Raw genomic sequence first — 23,238 nt, 5'->3', positions numbered from 1 at the left:
TGCTAAGGTTTGGTGTACAAATGGTTTTGTCACCCAGGTAGTGAGCAAAGTACCTGATAGGTAGTTCTCCAATCCTCACTTTCATCCCACCCTCCAACCTCAAGTAAGCCCCAGGGTCTACTGTTCCCCTCACTGTCTGTGTGTACTCAATGTTTAGCTCCCACTTACAAGTGAGAAGATGTGGTATTTGGTTTTCTGTTACTGCATTAATCAGCTTAGCATAACGCCCTCCAGCTGCACCCATGTTGCTACAAAGGACATGATTTCATTTTTATGGCTGTGTAGTATTCCATGGTGAATATGTACCACACTTTCTTTATCCAGTCCACTGTTGATTAACAATCATATAAAGTAGTTATTACCTGTCATCTTCCATATAATGAAACTGAGACTTACAGAAATTTAACTAACTTGTTCAAGATTGTACAACTAGTAATTGGTGAAGTTTGGACTGAAACCTAGGACTGTTCATATAGGTATGCATGCCCTTTCCACCATATAAAAACAACTTACCAAAACACAGGAGGAATCTCAAGTAAAACTATAAAAACTTTACTTGGCAATCAGATAATTAAATGTTAACAGTTAAAGTAATAAAAATCAACATTATGTAATTAACATATCTGAGTTTAATAGTACAGGAATAATATGCCCAAATTTACATAACAACTGCAAGATAGTTTGTCTCCATGAGAATCACAAATTTAGAGAATAACTTCAGACATCTTTTAGGTAAGTGGTTTATAAGCTTTTCTGTTTGCTTTCAGTAACAGAATCTTCTCTGATCAATCTTTTCTCAAGGTGATCAATGGAATTCCCCATTACTAAATTCTGTGGTCATATCTCAATCTTATTGGACTTAATCTGCCTGAAAAATCTGCTGCATCTGACCACTCTCTTTTTGTAATGTTTGCTTCATTTGACTTGCAGGATCCCAATCTTGAGGATGATCCTACCTCATTAGGTCTTCCTCCTCAGAAAGGAGGAGGCCGTTTCCTTACTACCTTCTAGACTCTGGAGCACGTCAGCGCTCCACAGGCTTAGGCCTCTTCCCTCTACTCAGCCTTCCCAGGTGTTCTCATCCAATCTCATGGCTTTAATATCATGTCTGTATCTAGTCTGATATATTGGAAATCTAAAAATGGCTAAAATGAAACTCCTGATATGCCTCCGTTTCTATCCCAGAATCTGCTTCTCTCCCATTCTCCCCTAACTCAGGAGAAGGCAATTTAATTTTTCCATTTGTTTAGGCAAAAATCCTGGAATTACCTTTGTGTCTCTGCCCTTAATTTTCTTTCACCCTTTGCCTCGCCTTTATTCTCTCCTTCCTCCCTCCCTCCCTCTCCACAAAGCCAATCATTCAGAAAATACTGTTGGCTCTACTTTCAAAATTCATTCCAAATTCAACTGCTTTTCACCATTCCCAGGAAGAACTAGCAAAGGAGCCTAAAAAATAAGGTCCAAAGATTTCTGGTCCAAGCAGTCACCATCTCTTGCCTAGACTACTGCAATAGCCTCCTTTATTCTCCGAGCCTCTACCCTAGAGCTCATTTGTCATTCACCTAAGTACTGTCAAAACTATTCCATCATTATCTTGCTCAGAACCCTTCGATGCTTTCTCAAATGTGTGAAAAACACTGTATCGTGCAATGCCTTTTGTGTTTCCAGGCACAGTAACAAGAAACCTACATACTTCTTTTCATTTTAAAATTACAGCTAAGTTAAAAAAAAATCACACTTTGTCCTTAGAGACTTATTTCATGAAATTGATCTGTAACACTTGTACCATATTTCTTGTATAGATAAGGCAGGAGAGAGGAAAGGCTTTGGACACAGTCCTGAATTTGCCACCTACTAGCTATATTATTCTAAACAAACTACTTAACCTCATTTATCTTTAAAATAGGATTAGGAGGATATGCCTCAAGATATTTTCCTAAAAATCAAATAAGATAGTATGGTACCCAATAGTGTAACTGATCAAAAGTAACCAAACATAAATCATTTTATAGTCTCCACTTCAACAAACTTTGTATCTTGTTCATCAAAAGGCTGAGAAGCTGTTTTTATCTTCTAAACAAATAGCATTCAGGAATTCTTTCTTTTTTATAAATGAATTTAGTGTGTTGAACTGATATTGTAAAAGATAATATTCACGAATGTATACTAACATTTGACTTTTGTACATCTTTTTTTTTTTGTCTTCAAAATCACATCAAGACCAGATACTCTAAGAGCCTTCAGGATTTAATAAGCTTGAATTTGTTTGCAATTTTTAATTGATCAATTAGTATGTATCAGGCACCGAACTCAAGCAACAGAAATCCAGAAGTTATAGGAAAAAATATCTATGTTCTCGAGGAGCTTACATACACAAACTACACGAACATTTTGTCTACTAATGTGGAACAAAGAGATTATTGGCACACATCAAAAGCTGTAAGAGTAAGCACAAGAATAAGATTGAATAAGTATTGTGGAGATCTTAAGCACTGACCTTAGATATTTAGCTTTCATTTATGGGGCCCTTAAAGCAATAACTTAATTCACTTAAGGTCTGCAATTTTAAGCTGGTCTTAAAAATTTTTATGTAACAGAAGCATATACTTTCAAAATCCTTTGAAAAAGGGAAGATTGAGTAATGAATTCCCGTAAAGCTAAATCATGATGTTCATTTATTTTCCTCTCTTTTACTAATTCTCATGAGTGAGGGAAATAACAGCAACTCAGGATAATTTATTCCAAAATATGTATTTAACTTGTATTTATAAGAGTAATGCATTTTCAGATCAGGTGAATAGTCAAGAAAAAAATATGTGCAGTCTTAAGGATACGAATCAATTCTTCCATAGGAACAATGTTTTGACAAGCTATTAATATAAGTGTTTTTTACTTGTCTAGTCCATTGAATATTTCTTTTTTTGCGGCAGAGTTTCACTCTTGTTGCCCAAGCTGGATAGCAGTGGCATGATCTCTGCACATTAAAACCTCCACCTCGCAGGTTCAAGCCATTCTCCTGCCTCAGCCTCCTGAGTGGCTGGGATTATAGGTGCGCACCACCATATCCAGCTAATTTTTATATTCTTAGTAGAGATGGGGTTTCCACGTTAGCCAGGTTGGTCTCAAACTCCTCACCTCGGGTGATGCTCACTTCAGCCTCCCACTAAAGTACTGGGATTACAGGCGTGAGCCACCATGCCCGGCCCCACTAAATATTTCATAGAACATATGTGAACCAACATAAAATAAAAAGAATGGTTCATAAAAATAAGTTCATAAGACAGTTAGTTACCATGACCCGTGACTTACCTAAAGCCCAATTTTATGTAGAAGAAATATTAGATGAAGTTTGCATATCATAATATGAAAAAATAATATATATGAATGATGCTATGTTCTTAATTTCAAGTAACGTACTTGGTAAAAATTAAATATTTTGTTTGATATAGTAGTTCTATAACTCTTATACAGCAATATCAAGAATGAATGAAAATAAAATGGAAACGAAGCTAAATATACTATATATCAGCATGTGAAATAAACCTGATTCCACTTAAGCTATTCCTAAATTCTTGGGAAGATGACACCAGTCAGTACATTCTGCTTTTTCAATGTTATTTTAAAATTGTGCTAGTAGTAAATACTCCTTAAAGAGTCCTTTTAAACACTTACTGTTCTGAAAATAAGAATGGCTAGGGTGTACCAACAGATTGTTACTTGAGAAGGTAGCTGTGCTAACAAAAAACCAACAGAACTTAGAAGTCAGTTTCCAGTGCTAATAATTGCCATTCAATTTAAAAAAGTAGGCGTTACTTCATCATTTCAGTAATTTGTGTCTCAGTTTCCTTATCTGCAAATTGGAAATTGACTGCATAAAGGTAACTGTGTAATATTATAATAGTTTATAAAATGGATTTTAGTCAAATTCCCTGAAGTAATTTCTCTATCATAGGTTTACCACAAGTGAGACCTCGAACAAATTATTCTAAACTTCAGATTGTTAAGCTCTTTGATTGAAATAATAAAATGTGAGAAGTGAATTGATAATACATGTAAAATAGCCTAATGCCTGAAACACACTAGTAAGTCAATAAATGTAATCTATCATCATCATCATTAATCATCTAAGATTCAAACAAGATTCCAAATTTTAATGTCTTAAGTCATGTGACTCATAGACAGTAAAATTAATGTCACTGGTTATGCCCACTGTTAATTCAGTAATAGTAAACTATATCTGAATTAAATTCTCTTGCCAGTGAGTAAGTTGTTTTTGTAAACTTATGCAAGTCCCTTCTACACCAACCTGATATTATCAGCCTTGAGAGCAAAAGATATCAACAACTAGCCTGTTTGATTAATCCTAACAAAGACTGCGTTAGTTAAATGAGCTTTGGATCAAAACCAAATTCTAATATGAGTGCAAAAAGTTGTTCAGTAATACATATATGCCAGAAAATAGCCATTTTGAAGACAATAAAACATGGGGTTCAAATTAATTATTTCTCTTTTATTCACTGATAAAGCAGTGCTGGCATTTATTTGCTTCAGCATATAATCCTTAGTAAAAAAAATAATAATAATAAAAGATACAAAATAAAAAAGCTTAAATCAATCCCAAGACATTTTTGAATTTTGATCCATTTTTAACCTGTAACTTATTTTTAAAAGGACCAATTATAACATTAAGTAAATGGCAAATGAAACTAAGATTTGACAGTGTTGGAAGATACCCAAATGACGATTTGTCTCTCAATTCAGGTCAAAGCTACACAACGCTTTTTGGTCCCTTCTTTCATTTTAAAATACATGATTGCAAAATAAACCAAGAGCTTGTACACAGCTAGAGGAAACACTGCTGATTATCTTTCACTAACTACATGAATTCTTTCAGTCCAATTTTGTCATGCAGTTTTACTCCAATCAGTATGAAATGACATGCAAATTTTTTCCTTCTATTTTCTTTCACCCTCCTTGAAAACATCATGAAAAAGTACTAGCGTGGATCTTTTCAGCCTGTTTCAGTCCTTTATTCACTACCTGCTAGAACAAAGGCAATGGACATGCGAAATCTAACTAAATCTTTTAAGTGATAATCTCTCAGTTGTTTAGCATCAGATTCAGTACTCTTTATAATACAGAAATTATTGCAATAGCAAAAAAAGAAAAGAAAATATGATAATTAACTGTCAATCTAGAAACAAACCATAGGGAACAAATCTTGTATTTTCTTTGACAACACTTCTAAGTCAAAAGGGTTGCCTTACTGTTTTTAAATGAACTTAACTATCTCTGAAATTCAACTAGACTACTTAAGATTTTCCAGTAGAAGGGCCCTAGTTTTCCTGATCAAAGTCTACAAAAAATGAAAGATCTGCTTTTCTGTGCATGATAGAATCAATTTATTTTTACTAAGTGTCTTAGTCTGCTTGGTTGCCATAGCAAAATACCACAGACAGCATGGCTTAAACAAGGGAAATTATTTTGTCACAGTTCAAGAGATTCAAAGTCCAAGATGAAGATGCCAATGGGATTGGTGTCTGGTGAGGGCTCCCCTTGGGCAGAAGACAGCCACCTTCTCATTGTGTGCTCACATGACGTCTTCTTTGTGAGCAGACAGGGATAGGTAGGTGTCTCTCTACTTTCCTCTACTTATAAGGCCACCAGTCCAATTAGATTAGGGACCTTCTCTTATGACCTGATTTAACCTTAACTGCCTCCTAAAGACCCTATGTCCAAACAGTCACATTGAGAGTTAAGGCTTCAACATCTGAATTTTAGAGAGACAGAATTCAGTTCATACCTCCAAGTAATTCTAAGTGAGTAAGATAGCATTTCAAAACCTATCAGCTAGTAGGAATGTAGTAATGACAGCAGTTCAGAGTCTCCTTTGTGTGCTAAAATACTAACAATTATTTTCTTTTCAGTTTCTTTTTTAGAATACTAATGTCCAGAAAATGATACTTCTGAACTCTTGAGATAGGAAGTATCTTGGGTCATCACTATTACTGCACAAAATAAGCTTAAATCCCACTCTAACATTCTAATAGGAGAGTCCTCTGTTTCTTACTAGTTACATGTTTCTAGTCCTATCCTTGGGGTCTTCTTTGAGGCAGCATTATTTCTTACTGAGCTCTACACCAAATGGCAGATGTGATACAGATAATAAAATACTCAGGCCAAGTCCTTCTGGATTTGCCTGAAAGAAGAGATAAAAATAGGTATTATCTACATCCAGGTGACAAAGAATGCCACTTGTTTGATTTCAAGCACATATCTTGTACTTGAAATTCCTAAGCACTTCATTAGATATTTGGCTTAAACTAAAAAATGATTACAACAGAGAAATAAAACAGTTCCTCATGAAAACAGTGATAACATCTTGATTATTTGCCACTCAAAGTATGTTGTTTCTGTGAGGTGTTAGCAGCAAGTCGCCATTCTCTTTTCAACTGAAGTTGTAGGACATTATTTAGCCAAGTGTCAGTTGAACTTACTGCCTGACCTGTGTAGAGTATAAAATCCTTACCTGGCCCAGTCACAATTCAAAAAGTCGTCTTGGAATTTTATTTTCCTATGTGAGGATCAAAAAAGTTGATCACTTAACCTAAGTCCGTGGTTATCAAAAGAATTTCAAAATGGTGTGTGCATGAAACTGACTAGAGATACTTGTTTAACAAACAGATTTTCAGGCTCTATATGTGGAAATTCCAATACAACAGGTCTGTGGTAGGACCAGAAATTTGCAATCCTAATGAGCTATAAGCCATGACTAAATAACTACTACGTTTTTCAGGAGGCTGTATGGGAAGAGGCAATGTGTAATACTGTAAAAGCTTTGAGAAAGGCTATATATTCAGGGAAAACTCACTAGTAAGAAGTTCGTTTTAAAACAGTTTTTTAAAATAATAAACGAATTGCTACACATTCAGAGAAAATATCTTACTAGTTTAAGATGATTTGTTTTTTAATAAAACATTTCCAGTGGAACAGTGGGAGTTCAGAGTTCTACAGATATAAGCCATATAGAAAGCTTATGGCAAGTTGAGCCCAAGCAACAGAAGATTCTATATACATGAAGTTAATCAGGCAGGTTAAGCAACACCACATAACAAGCAGCATATTTTTGAAAATTCAGATTGCAATCATCCTGTCTAGTATTCTGAGACAGTCTCTAGAATACTGTATGAGGCATAGTAAATATTATAAGAAGAGAGAAACTGAGCATTTTGGAGATGGAAGAATCAAATGGTGGGCCAGTGGCTCCTAACCAGAAACTAGATAAGTGCACATATTTTTGGTTAACTGTGGCCTCAATGCTTGGTCTTATTCAGTACCTTCTTCATAAAAAGTTATCTGTCCTGATAGTAAAATGGAGAAATAGGTCTCCTTATGAACTTTCCCTTTATTGCAGTGTCAATAAGACTGGCAGTCTAGGTGTTGTAAGTAGAAGAAAAGAGAAAGAAAGAAAGAAAAAGAACAAAACAAAACCCATCAATACTAAGGAAACCTAAGCAGAATATGCTGTAATAGTTCATGAAAACTGCCCCTCCGTAGAAACTCAGCCAACAAAAACATAGACTGCAGGTATGGAAAACTCCTAGGACAAGGTAAAACAACCTTAAGCCCCAGATACTAGTGAGACAGGTACTGAGAATCAGCTATGTTTCAGGAAACACTTTTTACTTTTTGATCAGAACTGTTAATACGACCAGTTAGAGAGCTTCTCATACTACTGTATTTTCCAAATAAATGTTGAAAGAACAAAAATATGACAACACAATAAGATGTAGTGTATTCTAAATACAAAGAAAAACTTCAAAAGTCTGTCCTATGACTGAACCGCTAAGTAATTTTAGTAATTTGTGTTTTGTTGATAACAATATATTTCTAGACTTACAGATTCCATTTTGTTCAGTAACAAAAGAAAAACTGAAATGTACAATTACTTTCATAGAATTTTCTTGTGCAACTAAATGCAATTAAAGGTTCAAAATGAAAAAGTATTATATCCTTCAGCATTTAAAAATTCAACTGAATAGCTTTTTTTTTTTTTGGAGACGGAAGTTTCACTCTTGTTGCCGAGGCTGGAGTGCAATGGTGTGATTTTGGTTCACTGCAACCTTTGCCTCCTGGGTTCAAGTGATTCTCCTGCCTCAGCCTCCCAAGTAGCTGGAAGTACATGCATGTGCCACCACGCCCGGCTAATTTTGTATTTTTAGTAGAGACAGGGTTTCTCCATGTTGGTCAGGCTGGTCTCGAACTCCCAACCTCAAGTGATCCACCCGCCATGGCCTCCCAAAGTGCTAGGATTACAGGCGTGAGCCAATCACACCCAGCCCTGAATAGCTTTTAATGTGAGATACAGAAAACATGTAAATATATGCTGCAAATGCTTTCGTAGCTGTCACATCAGGTATATAAGTTAAGTATAATATAATCCATGTATGTGTGTTTTACTTTTTATCCTGGGGGGAAAAAAGCAACTATATCAAGGAACATTAATATATTCATATCAGTATTATAAATGTAAATCCAAAATACAAGACCAAAAAAAAAAAACTTATATAGCTTAATATTTACATAATTCTGCATTAAGGATGAAGTTACTCATTTCGTATCACCAAATATTTTGCACTCGTGATTGTCAAAGAAATGAATTAGGAACAGGTTCTCTGTGCCCTAATCTAGCTTTGCCAATAAATTGAATGATTTTCCCTAGGAAAGCTATGTAACCAGTCGGTAATTCATTTTCTGAGTACAGATCATTTTTTCTTACTTATGGGGTGATTAAGAGATAAAAACATGTTATTATCAAGCAAAGTCTATAAAATGAGTTTAAACAAAAAAATAAGAATCACTGTCTTTTTTCAAGCATAGTCTCTTATACTTTCTTTTTTTGATTTACCTGTGAATATGAATGTCCACAATACTCTCAGTATTCACATGAAAATACTGTGATAATTCTATAAGCACATTAACACGGATGGTAAGAACCCTGGGTGGCCAGGGAATTATTCTTTAATAATGAATCTTTTAACATATCTGTTATATTGCCCTTTGATCATTATCTGGATTTATATTTATTTGCGGTCACTACCCTCAATTGGAATAAAATAAAATCTCTCTCTTAGTGCCATTATATCATGTTAGACTACTATGTCCAGTACTTCAGACAGCTTTAATTTACATTCTTGAAACTTCCCTTATATGATCTCAAGAATGACATTTCCCCTAAAGTTCACCTAATGCCAGTAGCTTTAGAAATCTAATGTCATCCATTTATTCTATATGTCCAAGACCACTGCATTCTGATGAGCAAATCTGGAAAGTCACTGCTTCTAAATCTTTGACATCAGAGACTTTATCTTGACATTTGATATGAAATATAGTACAACAATATGATAAATGAAACCTGTCTAAGAAATACAAATGACACTGATAAGGACTCAGATGTTAGGCCTATATAACATGGTTGACAGTACCATGGCTTTGCTTTGCAGGCCTTCAGACTGGGTTTAACTAATAATGGTTGTTAACCGTTGAGGCTGCCAAATGAGACTTAAATTTTGGTGTAATTTTCTATTTCTTTAAGCTTGCTATTTGAAGACTACAGATCAATAAGATTCATCTTTATATTTAATCAGAAAACTATCAGTGTGAATCAAGTATATGAGAAATGTTCTGCATATATATACATACATATATATACACACATATACCATATTTAACAATGATATATCACTTCTGCTTCTACTATAAATACATGACTGCACTCAGCCCGGGCAACACTGTGAGACTCTGTCCCTATAAAAAATAATTATTGTGGTGGCGAGTGCCTCTAGTCCCAGCTACTCAGGATGCTGAGGCAGGAAAATCACTTGAGCCCAGGAGTTTGAGGTTATAGTGAGCTATGATCATGCCACTGCTTAATAGCTTAGGCAACAGAGTAAGCTGTTGCCTAAGTAAGAGCTTGTCTCTACAAAAATAAACACAAAATTTTATAGCACTAAACACAATAATGATGTTTAACAGAAATCCCATACCCTAATGGTTTGGATCTCTGGTTCCCAACCAGGCTGCTAGGTTTGGATTCTGTGTGGAATTGAGCATTTTATTTAGCCAACCCACGGTTCCATTTCCTGGCATGTGAAATGGGGATAAATGGATCTCTACTTTATTAAGGTAGAGTAAGTTCAAGTTTTTGGAAAAGTGTGAAGTAAACCTTCAGTGTTAGCTGCTGTTGTTTGTTCTTATGTTTATTTATTCCACAAATATTTACTGAGTGTCTAATACACAGTAATGTACATTCCCAGGCATATGAGATAAAATAGTGAACAAAGAAGATATGTCTGGCCTCATGGGGCTCTGTGTGTGTGTGTGTGTGTGTTGACAGACAAAAAACAATGACTATATAAATATGTGTATGTGTACAACATAAAATGAACTATATACTCTAAGTGCAAAGTGCTATAAAAAAAGAAAAAGCAAAAAAGAGTAAGGGAGTCAGAAGTATAGACAATGGGGAGTGGCTTGCAATTTAAATGGGAAGAGGGTCAGGATAAACACCACAGAGACCGACCTTGGCATTTGAGCACAGTTGTGAACAAGGGAAGGTGGTTAGTCATACAGATTCTGGGGGAAGCATATATAAGAGAGATGGAATAATGGCCAGCACAAAGGCCTTAAGACAGAAACATGTTCAAGGAACAGGAAGAGGGTCAATGTGTTGGTGAAGACTTAAGATGTTATTCTGAATTATATGGTGAGTCATAAAAGGAAGACTGTGAGCAGAAGAGTGACATAAAGTATTTCAAGAACAGACTATCATGGAGTAAGCTAGATGCAAGGAGACCAGAGAAAGTTTACTACAGTAATCCAGACAAATGATGCTGATGATGTAAAGCAGTTTGATAGGAGGTAGTAGGAAGTGATCTGATCCTAGATGTATTTTCAAGGAAAAAATACATTCATATATGTATGTATTTGAAGGAAGAACAAGATTTCTTGTTTCCTGTGTGCTTTTATATAAAAGGTGACGACATGTATAGTAAAAAGTTTAGTTGTTTTAATGACCAAATTCACAATAATGACAGAATGTATAGTAAAAAGTTTAGTTGTTTTAATGACCAAATTCACAATAAACACATACTTAAGTATCTGTAGTAATACAAATATAGACCGTTTAATATTTAAGTTCAATTGAGAATACATGAATGTCAAATAAAATCAACAAATTTAGTTACATATCTAAGTTTATGAGAATTGAAAAGGTCACCAAATTGGTAAATTGTACTTTAATTATAAGAGAGAGATATTACATTATTTATCCATGAAGTTCTATTCTCTTTCTATATTTCTCTCCTTTGGAAGATGTGTACCCTTAAATTCAACAGCTCTTTCACATGATAGAAACCTATCCCAGCCAAGTCTGTGTTTTCACATCTTATGAAGCAACTACTGATTGACAATTTTGACTTGAATATCCCACTTGAATATCCTAACACTCTAAAATCAAAACTTTACAAATAAATGTCACTATTCTCCATGCAAACAAATTTATCTTTCCAGCGCTCCATGCATCTATCAATATTACAACCATTCTTTTAATGACCTAAGCTTCAAGTTCGACATCTCTGCCTTACAATCAATCATTAAGCCAGTGGGCATTTCCTGTTCTCCACTGCCACTTTTCTATTACTTTGACCCAGCTGCTTCTGTCTGAATGTTTATATCATGCTTGGATTATGGGGTCACTAATCTTTACCTGCCAGTTCCTCACTTCTAGCTATCTTCCCAAATCACTACTTTCATCGATCTATTACTCACAAACCTTTGGGAACTTAAAATTGCTAGAGGTAATTCAGATCCCTTGGCAACCTATGTTGAACACCTTTGAATCAATTAATCAATCAATATCTATTCAGAATTTAGAGATACCGTTTCATAAAATGTAAAAAACAAGTAAATATAAAACACAGTGTCTTGGCTCAAAAGGAAACATGTATACATATATAAAAATGTCTAATCATGCAAGGCAAAACAGAATCTTCATTCTCTTTTAAGTGTTTTATTTCACACTAAAAATTTATTAGAAGAAGGTGTGACTCTGCGCTTGAGTTACTTCTTTTGTAAATGGGGATAATAATAGTATCTTTCTTCTTGAGAGCTGCTACAGGATTCAGCAGATCATAGATTAATAAAATTGTCAATTAAGTTGCATGGTATGAAATGAAGACTAGTATTCTGGTGATCACTTTAGCTATATGTCCAAATACGTGCTAAAGAAACCTAAAAGGTGAAATTACAGTAAGATGACATGGAAAGACTCCAGAGATGGCTAACTATAAACAGAATATTTTAATGTAGATTATATTGAGATAAGTAAGGAATATTGTGACAGGATTTCAAACAGGTAGAATGTGACAAGGAAATTAATAGATGATAGAAAGCAAAACTGTTTATCTGATCTTACTGAGAAGGGGTTTAGAAGTAGACATGATTGGGATACCAGGTTATGTACAATTTTCCTCACATTTTTATAAACAAAATTATGTATTTCAGTAAAAGCAGTCTCTTCATTTTTCTTAATCTTATCCTCATTTTGACCTCTATACAGGTTCTTAAGACTGTTTCATCTCTTTTCCTGACTCATCTCAAAAAATGATGTTTCTTCTTTAAAACCAAAGTTCACCTTGATTTTAAGGCCAATTTAAATTCCACCTCCTTTAATAATATTTTTCCTAAAATTTTGCCACAGGATAATATTTATTGCTATTAAACTATTCCAATACTTAGTATCTATAACATTTGACCTGCATTTTAAACATATATGGATTTATAATGCCATGGTGGTGTTTTCCAGTCATAAATCCAGAATCCTGTCTATTGCAGGGAAAATGGTATTATTTATAGGAGACTTTAAGAAAAGAGTACAGTCTTCGAATACATGCTTCAATATATTTTAAAACAATTAAATATACAATACATTTAAACGCTAAAATATTCAGGAATTTTTTTCTTTTAATTCAGAACATCTAATTATAATTCCCTTTTTTAAAATTTATCAAATGAAGCTAATATTAAAGGTAAAGTACTCAAAATGGTATGAAGAACAGTTAAACTCAAAAAATTGTATAAATAGAGAAAAAGAGTGATTATTTAAATAACTACATAGTAAATGTTCTTTAAAATTAATAAAACCAGAGTTACTCATTTCATATTTATGCTGAGCTCATTAAATAATGATTTTCTTTTGTGGTAAGCAGTGTTTTGTCAATGAAGTTTCTTAACAAATAAATATTGATATTTGGTAGTTATTATATAATATTAGCATATAATTAAAATTATATTGCTCCAGAGATTTTGACATATATTCATCATTAGTAATCAATGTATCACAAGCATGTTAATGTATCAGTGTATTTATTACAAGGGAGCACTTATATACACTTACTGAATTTTTTATTCATAAATTGGTTTTATCAAATATACTTCCATTTTTGAAACACTTTTTCTATATAGATTTCAAAAATGTTACAGACTTGCAAATACCAAAATCATTACTACTTATAAGAATGTGTGACACTGTAAATACGCCTAATTTAAAAATGAAGAGCAACTTCAAACTGGCTTTTTTAAAGTAATCTGGCTAATTCATATGAAATCTCTCAGTTTTGTCCTTAATCAGAAATATGTATTAATTAAAAAAAAGAGCATTCACAAAATTTCCATGAGAAGTTTTTTTTTTTTTTTCTTTTGGAGACAGAGTCTCGGCTCTGTCGCTCAGGTTGGAGTGCAGTGGTGCGATCTTGGCTCACTGCAACCTCCACCTCCCGGGCTGAAGTGATCCTTCCGCCTCAGCCTCCTGAGTAACTGGGACTACAGATGTGCACCATCATGATGAGCTACTTTATGTATTTTTAGTATACACGGGGTTTCACCATGTTGGCCAGGCTGGTCTTGAACTCCTGAACTCATGTGATCTGCCTGCCTTGGCCCCCAAAGTGCTGGGATTACAGGCATGTGCCACTGCACCCAGCCCTTTCATTAGAATATTTAAGCACAGTCAAAACTCATCTTAAATTGAATATTTAAGATCTTTGCATTTTTTGAATATAAATCATACCCCAATACTAAAAAGAGATATGTTTTCAAAGAAATACTATGTGGAAAAAAATTAGGAGAAAGAAATGAGAATTGTTCCATCATATCCATAAAAAAAAAAATGCCCATGGGTTTTGCATTTATAATTTGGAAGCATTTTTTTTCTAAAACAGAGACTATCACTAGAAAAATGTGAAATTTTTCTTTTTTTTCTGTTTTAAATCAGGCAATGTACAGTAGTCCCCTCTTACTTTGGTTTTACTGTCTGCGGTATCAGTTACTTGCTGTCAACTGCAGTCTAAAAATATTCACTGGAAAATTCCAGAAGTAAACAATTAATATGTTTTCAGTTGCAGGCTGTTCTGAGTAGTGTGATGAAATTTCATGCCATCCTGCTCTGTCCTCCCTGGGGTGTAAATCATCCCTTTTACAGAATATCCACAATGTACATGCTACCCTTACATTAGTCACCTAGTGGGTCACTCAGTTATCAGATCAACAGATCATAGGAAGAAGAAATATGACTATAGTACAACAAGGTATTTTAAAGGAGAGACGGAGAGTCCACAGACCACATTCACATATTTTATTACAGAATATTGTTATAATTTTTCTACTTCACTATTATTACCGTTCATCTCTTACTGTGCCTAATTTATAAATTAAACTTTATCCTGGTATGCATGTTAAAAAAAACACACAGCATATATAGAGTTTGGTACTATCTGAGATTTCAAGCATTCACTGACAGTCTTGGATTAGGGTGGACTGTATGAAGATAATTTAATTATCAAAACAGAAAAAAGAAACCTTGAGATGTACATATTCTTCCATTTTACAGAAAAGATTAGTAACTTGCTCAGTCAAAAAGTGTCAAGGGACACTTGCATTCAAATTCAGAGTTGTATAATATGTCGTTCCATGCTCTTATCATTGTATCATAGTTTCCCAAAAAAAAAATGAAAAATTAAATTATAAAGAGGTAGAAAGAGAAAGAAATCCTACCATGAGACCTATTCATAATAAAGTCCAAAATTCAGTTCTGAGCATCTGAAAATATAAAACTAACATATACCAGAATTGGTTATGTAGCTCTTACTTTAGACATTCTCTGGGTTTAATATACATCTTTTTTTTGAACATTCAAGTTCTCAATTAAGTTCACTGATTCTTGATCAAAATGAGCACATTGAACAAAAAACTTAAAACTAGCAGACAGAGGACAAGAAATTGTATATCATTCCTACTAAGAAAGAAGTGTAACCTTGTAAATTTAGTACTGAAATATCTGCATTAATGCCAGCAGTTTTAGGATAGGTCACAATTCTTCATTAGTACAATTATTTCAGAACCATGTTGGTATCACCTCTAAAGTTTATCTTTAATAACCACTTGTAGCAGTTACAAATTACTAAATATAACTACTATATAAAATGTAGTGCCTGTATTGTACTGTAGAAATTTATGCTAATTAAAACACTTTATGGTTGGAAATAGCTACGAGAAGTCATTTTTTTTCAATCTTCTATCTTTAGATGATGGCATAATCACTTCAATAAAATTGGGGTTCAAAAATCAAAATTTCAAAACAAAATAATATATATACTGCTACACTTGTTATTTACACAGATTTACTTTATGGGTTAATCATTCAAATCCTTTATAAGTGTGTTTGAGGTAAAGGATTACACAATTTTATCCTCATATTCCAGTAATAGAGCATTTTAAATAATATCACCTAGAATGTGAATAATACTTTAAGTTGTACAATGCACTTTATACACACTGTCTTCAAAATGCTTTGTAACACCAATAACGTATCTCATGCTGAATAAATGAGGTACACGTTACTAAAAATTGTTCTTAATTGTGTAAGACAGCTGTAGCTTCAATGAAGTAATATCCATCAAGGTTCATTTTCACTAAAATTAAATTTAATCAGTAAGGCATTAACATGCGATTTGTATTTGCTTAAGTACTTCACAAATGAGAGCAAGAGTATGAATAAGTGACCGATGATTTTCATGACAAATATGTTTAACAAATGTCAATGGAATATTAATGCTCTGTTAGAGGCTGAATTGAGTCCCTCCCAAAAATTTGTAAGTCCTAAACCACCAGTACCTCAGGATATAACTATTTGGTGAGTGAGTCTTTAAAGAAGTCATTAAATAAAGTCAGTATAATGCACCCTCAACCAATATCTGTTATCTTTATAAAGAGATCAGGACATAGACATGCACTGAGTAAAGGCCATGAGAAGAGACAGGGAGGAGAAGGCAGTCATCTACATCCCAAGAAGACAGACCACAGAACAAAATCACCCTACTGACACTTGGGTCTTGGACATGCAGGCTTCATAATCCTGAGCAAATACATTTTGTGTTGTTGGAAACATCCAGTCAGTGGTACTTTGTTATGGCAGCCCTAGCAAACTAATACATATATTACAACTGACAAAAATTATTGCTAAAATCTTTTATGATGCCACCAACAACTTATGTTTATTGTTAGCATTTTTTTGAATAATAGCAACAATATGCTTAGATTTTACTTTTAAAAACGTAATTTTAATTTGAAATACTTACAAGCATGTAAATTAAACACATGTACTATATATACTTGCAAGTGGAAATATGTGTGGAAAAGCATAGAAGAGAAATTAGAAGAGTCCACATAAAACTGTCAACCCTGTTACCTCTGGAATGAATATGATAAATTACGAAGAGAATAATGAAAGGGAGGCTTTTATGTTTTCTTTTACATAGTTATGTATTTGAATTTTTTATGACTTTTACAAAAAAGTATTGGTGGATTATTTGGGATCAATATGTTCTTTAAAGAAAAGTGACAATATTTACTGTTGCCATCAAGTTTACAATATTCTAGAAAAATAAGAATTACTTATAAATGCTGTGGACAGCCATCTAATTTAACAACATGGAAATACCTGGTGACCTTAGACACTGTAATTATCAATAGAGCTATGCATAAAGGAGCCATACTGAAGTGTACTGAGGAGTAACAAGAAATGAAGAAACATAATGGACACAGATAACCTTCTAGTAGATAATAGAGGAAATAAGGTCATCTAAAGTGACCTTTACTGTGACCTGTGACTCAGCAGAGTAAAGTGTGCAGTTGAGAAAAGTTAGCAACAAACACGGTGGGATATATTAAATCAAAATCTTACTTCTGACTTTCTACTGTATTTTACAAGTAGCAGAAAAGTAGACAGTAAATCTTAAAAGGACTGGGGATTGGCAAGGAAGATACGGTCGAAAATAAAGAGGATTGAGATTCTGGAGAAAGAAATCTTAGTGTCCTTTGGAGAACACATAAATCCTTTTACAAGGGATGATAGGAATAGGAACATAAAAGAGATCTAAGAAAATGGCTAAAGAATGACGATCAAAATAAGCAGGAATAAAAGAAGGGAAAAATGTTCAATAATGTGAATTTCAAGTTTTGAAGATCTTGGTTTTGGAATTGTTACATGTTTTATGAGGTTTCAAATAGTTCTGAAATGAGGAGGTTAAGGGAAGTGAACAGGTAGTGACAGAAGTTTAAGTGAAAAATGAAAATATGAAGATAGTATGTTAAATCAACAGCACAGGTGCTCTGAACAAAAGCATTAAAAAAAACAAGGAAATTTTTATCATGTCTGAAGACAGAAGAATAAATTAGATAATCTTTAAAAGTCCTGTAAGAGCCTCTAAACTTATTTTTCAAATAAACTATTACTTATTTGAAATATTTGTAAAATAGATTGTACTTTCTAAAAATAGTATTAATAAAATGTATTCAATCCTAAAAAATAAAAATCATGTAAACAAACTGTGCACAGCAATTTAGTATTTTTTCTTCTTGAAAGGAAAATACTAAAACTATAGGTCTGAATAAATCACAATAATAATATTCAAGAAGTTCATAAAGTTAGTTTCTTGTTTATGATTTCCTTTCAGTTCCTAAAACTATAGTAAAAAACCTGACTATCAAACTGGGGGTGGCAGGGAGGAAGAAGCTATATATTTTTAAATATATTCTGAAACTGCAGAATAACTCCAACTGTCAATTAATATTCTCAAGTGGAAAGCTTAAATATACTTGTAAAATATATTTGCAATTAGCATTATCTTTATGGATATAAACAATCAAGATACTATTGTTCACAAAAAGTTATTTTCTTGATCAAATCAAACAAAACTCACACAAAACCATTTATATCCTGTAGTAAACCATGTCTACACAGTGCAATGGTAAATTCTCTAAAGATGATGCGAAACTATCACAAATTCCAAAGTTAAGAATCTTAATGCAATTTAAACAAATATATACATACATATATTAAAAATGCACACATATGTATGTATATATGTATGTACCTTTTTGTTTTTCTAAAACCTAGTAACCTCTTTTCCGAGGTTTTTGGTTTAGAAAAAGTAAAATAGATTACCAATGGCAAAGATCCTTTGAAATTATGTTTATCCTTTCAATATTCTAAACAATATTTGAGAAAAGGGCACAATCTTCTATGCCTAATGAATAAATTCTAGGAATCCTACAAGAGAAGGGAGAGAACCCTTAAAATATTGCCTCAGCTTAAGGAAGTCAACATTGAGGAGAAACTTACAGGAATTTTTCAGAAGAAATGTTTCATTACTTTTTACTGCCAAGAAAAATGCTAGTAGTGAGAGGAGAGGACCAAAAAAAAAAAAGGTAAGGTTAAAAACAGTATAGACTGTAGTTAATTCCACCAGGAGGGAAGAGGCTGTCACTTTATTTGGAGGGACCCTGGAACAGGGCAGAAATAACTAATTTTGTAAGGATAACGAAGTGATGGAAGACTTTTGAACAGAAAGGAGGTGTGATTGTACGTCATTTCAGGAAGCTGAATCTTAGTGCCATAATTTAATGGCTTACAAAAAAGAAAAGATTGTAGGTGAGCCAGTATGCTATATTAAAGTGCTCAGGAATCTAGACTATGCAGTTAGATAGGTCTAGTTGCAGTAAAACCCTATTTAAATCAAGCCACTTAACCTCTCTAAGCCATAATTTCCTTACCTAATTGGGGGATAACAGTGGCAATTTCATATAAGGATTCCATAAAAACTGAAGGATGTAACACATAAAGCTCCTAACGCATTAGCAGTAATTTATTATTATCTTCATCATCATCATCCAGAGTTTCACATCACTCAGGCTTTCCCTGGTTATTAGATATGGAGTATATAAATGGCTCAATGAAAGTTTGTCTACAGCTAAATTCTGGCCAGAAATAACGAGTAAATCAGAGGGGAAAATATGAAGAAGGCATAAAATACATGTAAGAGTATGGATAACAATATGGATTAACTAGGGCTAGTTCGAGGAAATAAGTAAAATAGCCAAAATATAAAAAATCAAATTTCTCTAACAGTACTTATCTCATACTTGGGGTGGGATAAAAGCTTTCAGACTGGCATTCCTCCAATTTTTTTAAATTTTCTTTTTTTTTTTTTGAGATGGAGTCTCACTCTGTAGCCCAGGCTGGAGTGCAATGGCGCAGTCTCGATTCTCTGCAACCTCTGCCTCCCGGGTCCCAGTTCAAGCAATTCTCCTACCTCAGCCTCCCAAGTAGCTGGGATTACAGGCACGAGCCACCATGCCCAGCTAATTTTTGTAATTTTTAGTAGAGACAGGATTTCACCATGTTGGCCTGTCTGGTCTTGAACTCCTGACCTCATGATCCACCCGCCTCAGCCTCCCAAAGTGCTGGGATTACAGGTGTGAGCCACCATGCCCGGACTCTTTTTTTATTTTCTAAAAAATAACAGAACTATGCATTATTATTGAGCTAATATTACTAACAAAAAACTTTTTTTCCAATAGTAACCAATTAGCTGTGCACCGAATACAAATTTACCTACCTGATCTTCCAAGACAGATTATGTTGGATGCAATATACCTTTCCAAACACAATACAGTCTAACATTTGGTTATCCTCTCTCTCCTAGTCAGGCTATCTTTCCTGTATAAAAATATCATTTTCATTTCTGCCTTCCGGTCTTAATGATAAACTATTAGTTGGAGTTCCAGCTTCTTTTGAACCAATGCAAGTACTACTTATCAAATCTAAATTAAGTATTACTTTGTCAATTTAGATTAGAAGTTGTTAATTTACTATACATAGGCTCAGGAAACCCTAATTATAGCACCTAACTCCACACAGATCTTTTTCTAATCTGAAATTCTAATGTATTTATAAGTCAGAATCGATTTGGATTGTTTTCTGTTTCACTTTTATCAGTATCATGACTCCAAGTATCTCGTAAAGTTCCTGAAATAGAAGCCATTATTATAATCTCCGAAGTATCTAGACTAATGCTAGACAGAAAGCATTATTAAGTAAATGTTGACTTTTCAACCAAATTCTCTATTTAAAAATTTAATGTATCATTCTTCCTCATCAAAATTCTTAGTTAAGGCATGTATTATCAACCTGCTTCCCAAAGCATTCTCAAAATCATTTCAACCTTCTCTTAACACTGCTCATTTAACCACATATAAAGCTTAATAATCACTCACTATCACACTTTTGTTCAGGAACCCATCATATGTTGTTACTTCCATCATCCAACTAGTCTTTTAAGTCTTTCAGTCTTGTCTGTCACTTTTCTAAAATACAAATCTGCTCATGCACCTCAAAGGTTTACAGGCTTCTGGTACCCAAATGCCTACAGCAGAGTCTAAACGTCTTCCTGTGACACACAGGAATTTTCCTAATCTATTCCCAATCAACTTTCTCAGTATTACTTCAGTAGTACTCCATTTATTCCATTTCCTCTAAATTTATTACCCTGAATGTACCAGTAACTTTACATGCCTCTAGGCCTTTGGGTATTTTCTTTACTTTTTAAAGCTACTCTGCTAGTGTAGTGGGGTTGAATGATGTCCTCCTCCAAAAATTAACTCAGAGTGTGACCTTATTTGGAAACAGATTTAATTAGTTAAGGATTTAGGTGGACCCGAAATCCAGTAAAATTATCTTTGTAAGAGACAGAAAAGGACACACAGAGAAGCACAGAAGAAGGGAATGTGAAGATGGAGGCAGAGACTATAGTGCAGCATCTATTAATATAAGCCAAGGAATGCTAGCAGTTGCCAGCAAGTACCAGAAGCCAGGAGAGGGGCATGGAATGGTTCCTCCCTCAGAAACTCCAAAGAACCCAAACCTGCTAATCTCCTGATTTTGTACTTCCACCTTCCTGAACTATGAGAGAATAAATTTCTGTTAAGTTACCCGGTTTGTGCCATTTTGTTGTGACAGCCCCAGAAAATTCATACACCAGTTACGCACATGTCAAATTCCCACTTAAATGTAAACCTCTGGGCTTTCCCATTTCCCTTTCCACATCTCTCATCGATTCATATAGGCAGTAAGCTGCTGTTCCATCTTTGCTCACACAGAAATACATTCAACATTGTATTTAATTGTCACTGCATGGTTGTGGTCTATTAACATGTCCTTTCCCCTACAGGCCTGGGAGAATACCAAGAGAAAAAAATGACTTGTGCCTTTGATTGCCAGTATTACGTGGTGTTTGCCATAATAGATGATCAAAAATGACTTGTTAGAATATAAAAAATATAGGTTTAGAAAACATAAGCCATAAAACTTAGACATTCTTATCCTGTATTCAATCACTGGAAAGACAGACTATATGATGGGACTCTCATTACAATGCTCATTGCAGAAGTTCAGGATAGGAAACAAAGTCCAACATAACCAAATTCCAGGTTTTTTAAATGTAAATTTTAAAATTTATTGAAAATAGCTTGGCATAAGCATTTTTGGCTGTATATCCTTTTACATTAACCTGTTGTCCAGTTCAGTTACTTTATGTAGGCATTAAGAAAGTGACTGAATCTCAAAAGAATATCATCTGATATAAAATTAGGTTAGTTTCACAGACTTTTAACATACTACTAATCAATGGTGCTAAAGCTTTGAGAGACACAGTAACTCAAAAAAAGTCAGTACTTAGAAAAAAAAATGGAGTCCAAAATCCATAAAGCATACTCCATTTATAGCAACAAATGATGACTTATAATATGACTTGATCGAAAGTAGCATTTTTAATAGTTATCAGTTTTTTATGTTGCTCTGGATGGCTGAATCAACTTCGTGAGTTCCACTACAACTTAACTTCTCAAATTTGAAAGCACAAAATAATAAAAGAATAAAGTTGACAGCTGAAATACATACTTCTCTAGAAGTACTTTAATTTTCTAAAATGTCATTATACAATGGAAGAGTGCTTAGAAAATGCCCATGATGGTATTCTGCACAATCAAGAGTTCAGTGTAGTTTTATGTTTCATCCATACAGAAGGTGTCATTTTATTTTCAAGTTATGAAATATTTATTATTATATTAACATCTTGTATTAAAATCCACATTTCAGTATGAGCAACACGAAATTGATAATACTGTTATCTTTTCTCCACTCCTGCAAACAATTTGAGAGTGGAAGTTTCTTCTATTAACATTTCAAACCCTTTTTAAGTATTCATATCATGACTCGGACAACTGGTTGAATGATAACAGCAAAGTCATGAAAAAAGTTTGAAGGGTACTTTCTTAATTAGCTTACTTAAAACCGGTATTTTAATACCTAACTGGATGTTCTTGTTAGATTATGATAAATCTTTCTTTTATTTCCTGAGGAAAGCAAAATTTAAAATTACACTTTATTTTTCTTCGCTTCCTTAATTGACTATGGACAACATAAATACAAAGAATTAACACTATGAGGCTCTAAAATGAAAACAGACAGCAAACACAGAAATATATACCATATATAAGCAATAGTAATTTATTATCTTCTGAAAATGTAGGGAAACATTGTGCAATACTATGCTATATAAGAAGTACTGAGACAATAGGAATTAACACCCCTTTCTCTAGATTACAATCTTGTTTAATTAGGTACAAAGGATAATTATTTTTGTTAAACTCATTACTAAAATTTGAGAGATCCAACCATGTATAATATGAGTATCTTTAAAAAGTATATTTAATTGGAATCTAAAATCCAAGGTTACAAAATATAAGAAAACAAACTGTGGAAAATGGATGCCTCTGTTATGT

General features: G+C 33.6%; 1 protein-coding gene across 5 annotated transcripts in view; it reads right to left on the bottom strand.

Moving 5' to 3' along the window:
* Window positions 1–23,238, bottom strand: part of TUSC3 (tumor suppressor candidate 3) — a 303,958-nt gene that overhangs the window by 118,695 nt on the left and 162,025 nt on the right. The gene's annotated exons all lie outside the window — the stretch shown is intronic.

This window comes from Aotus nancymaae, unplaced genomic scaffold (genome assembly GCF_030222135.1).
Source record: "Aotus nancymaae isolate 86718 unplaced genomic scaffold, 86718_ANA_hifiasm-v0.15.2.pri h1tg000079l, whole genome shotgun sequence".
Classification (NCBI taxonomy): domain Eukaryota; kingdom Metazoa; phylum Chordata; class Mammalia; order Primates; family Aotidae; genus Aotus; species Aotus nancymaae.
Note: the sequence above shows the minus strand (reverse complement) of the source record. Positions and strands in the feature narration are given on the sequence as shown.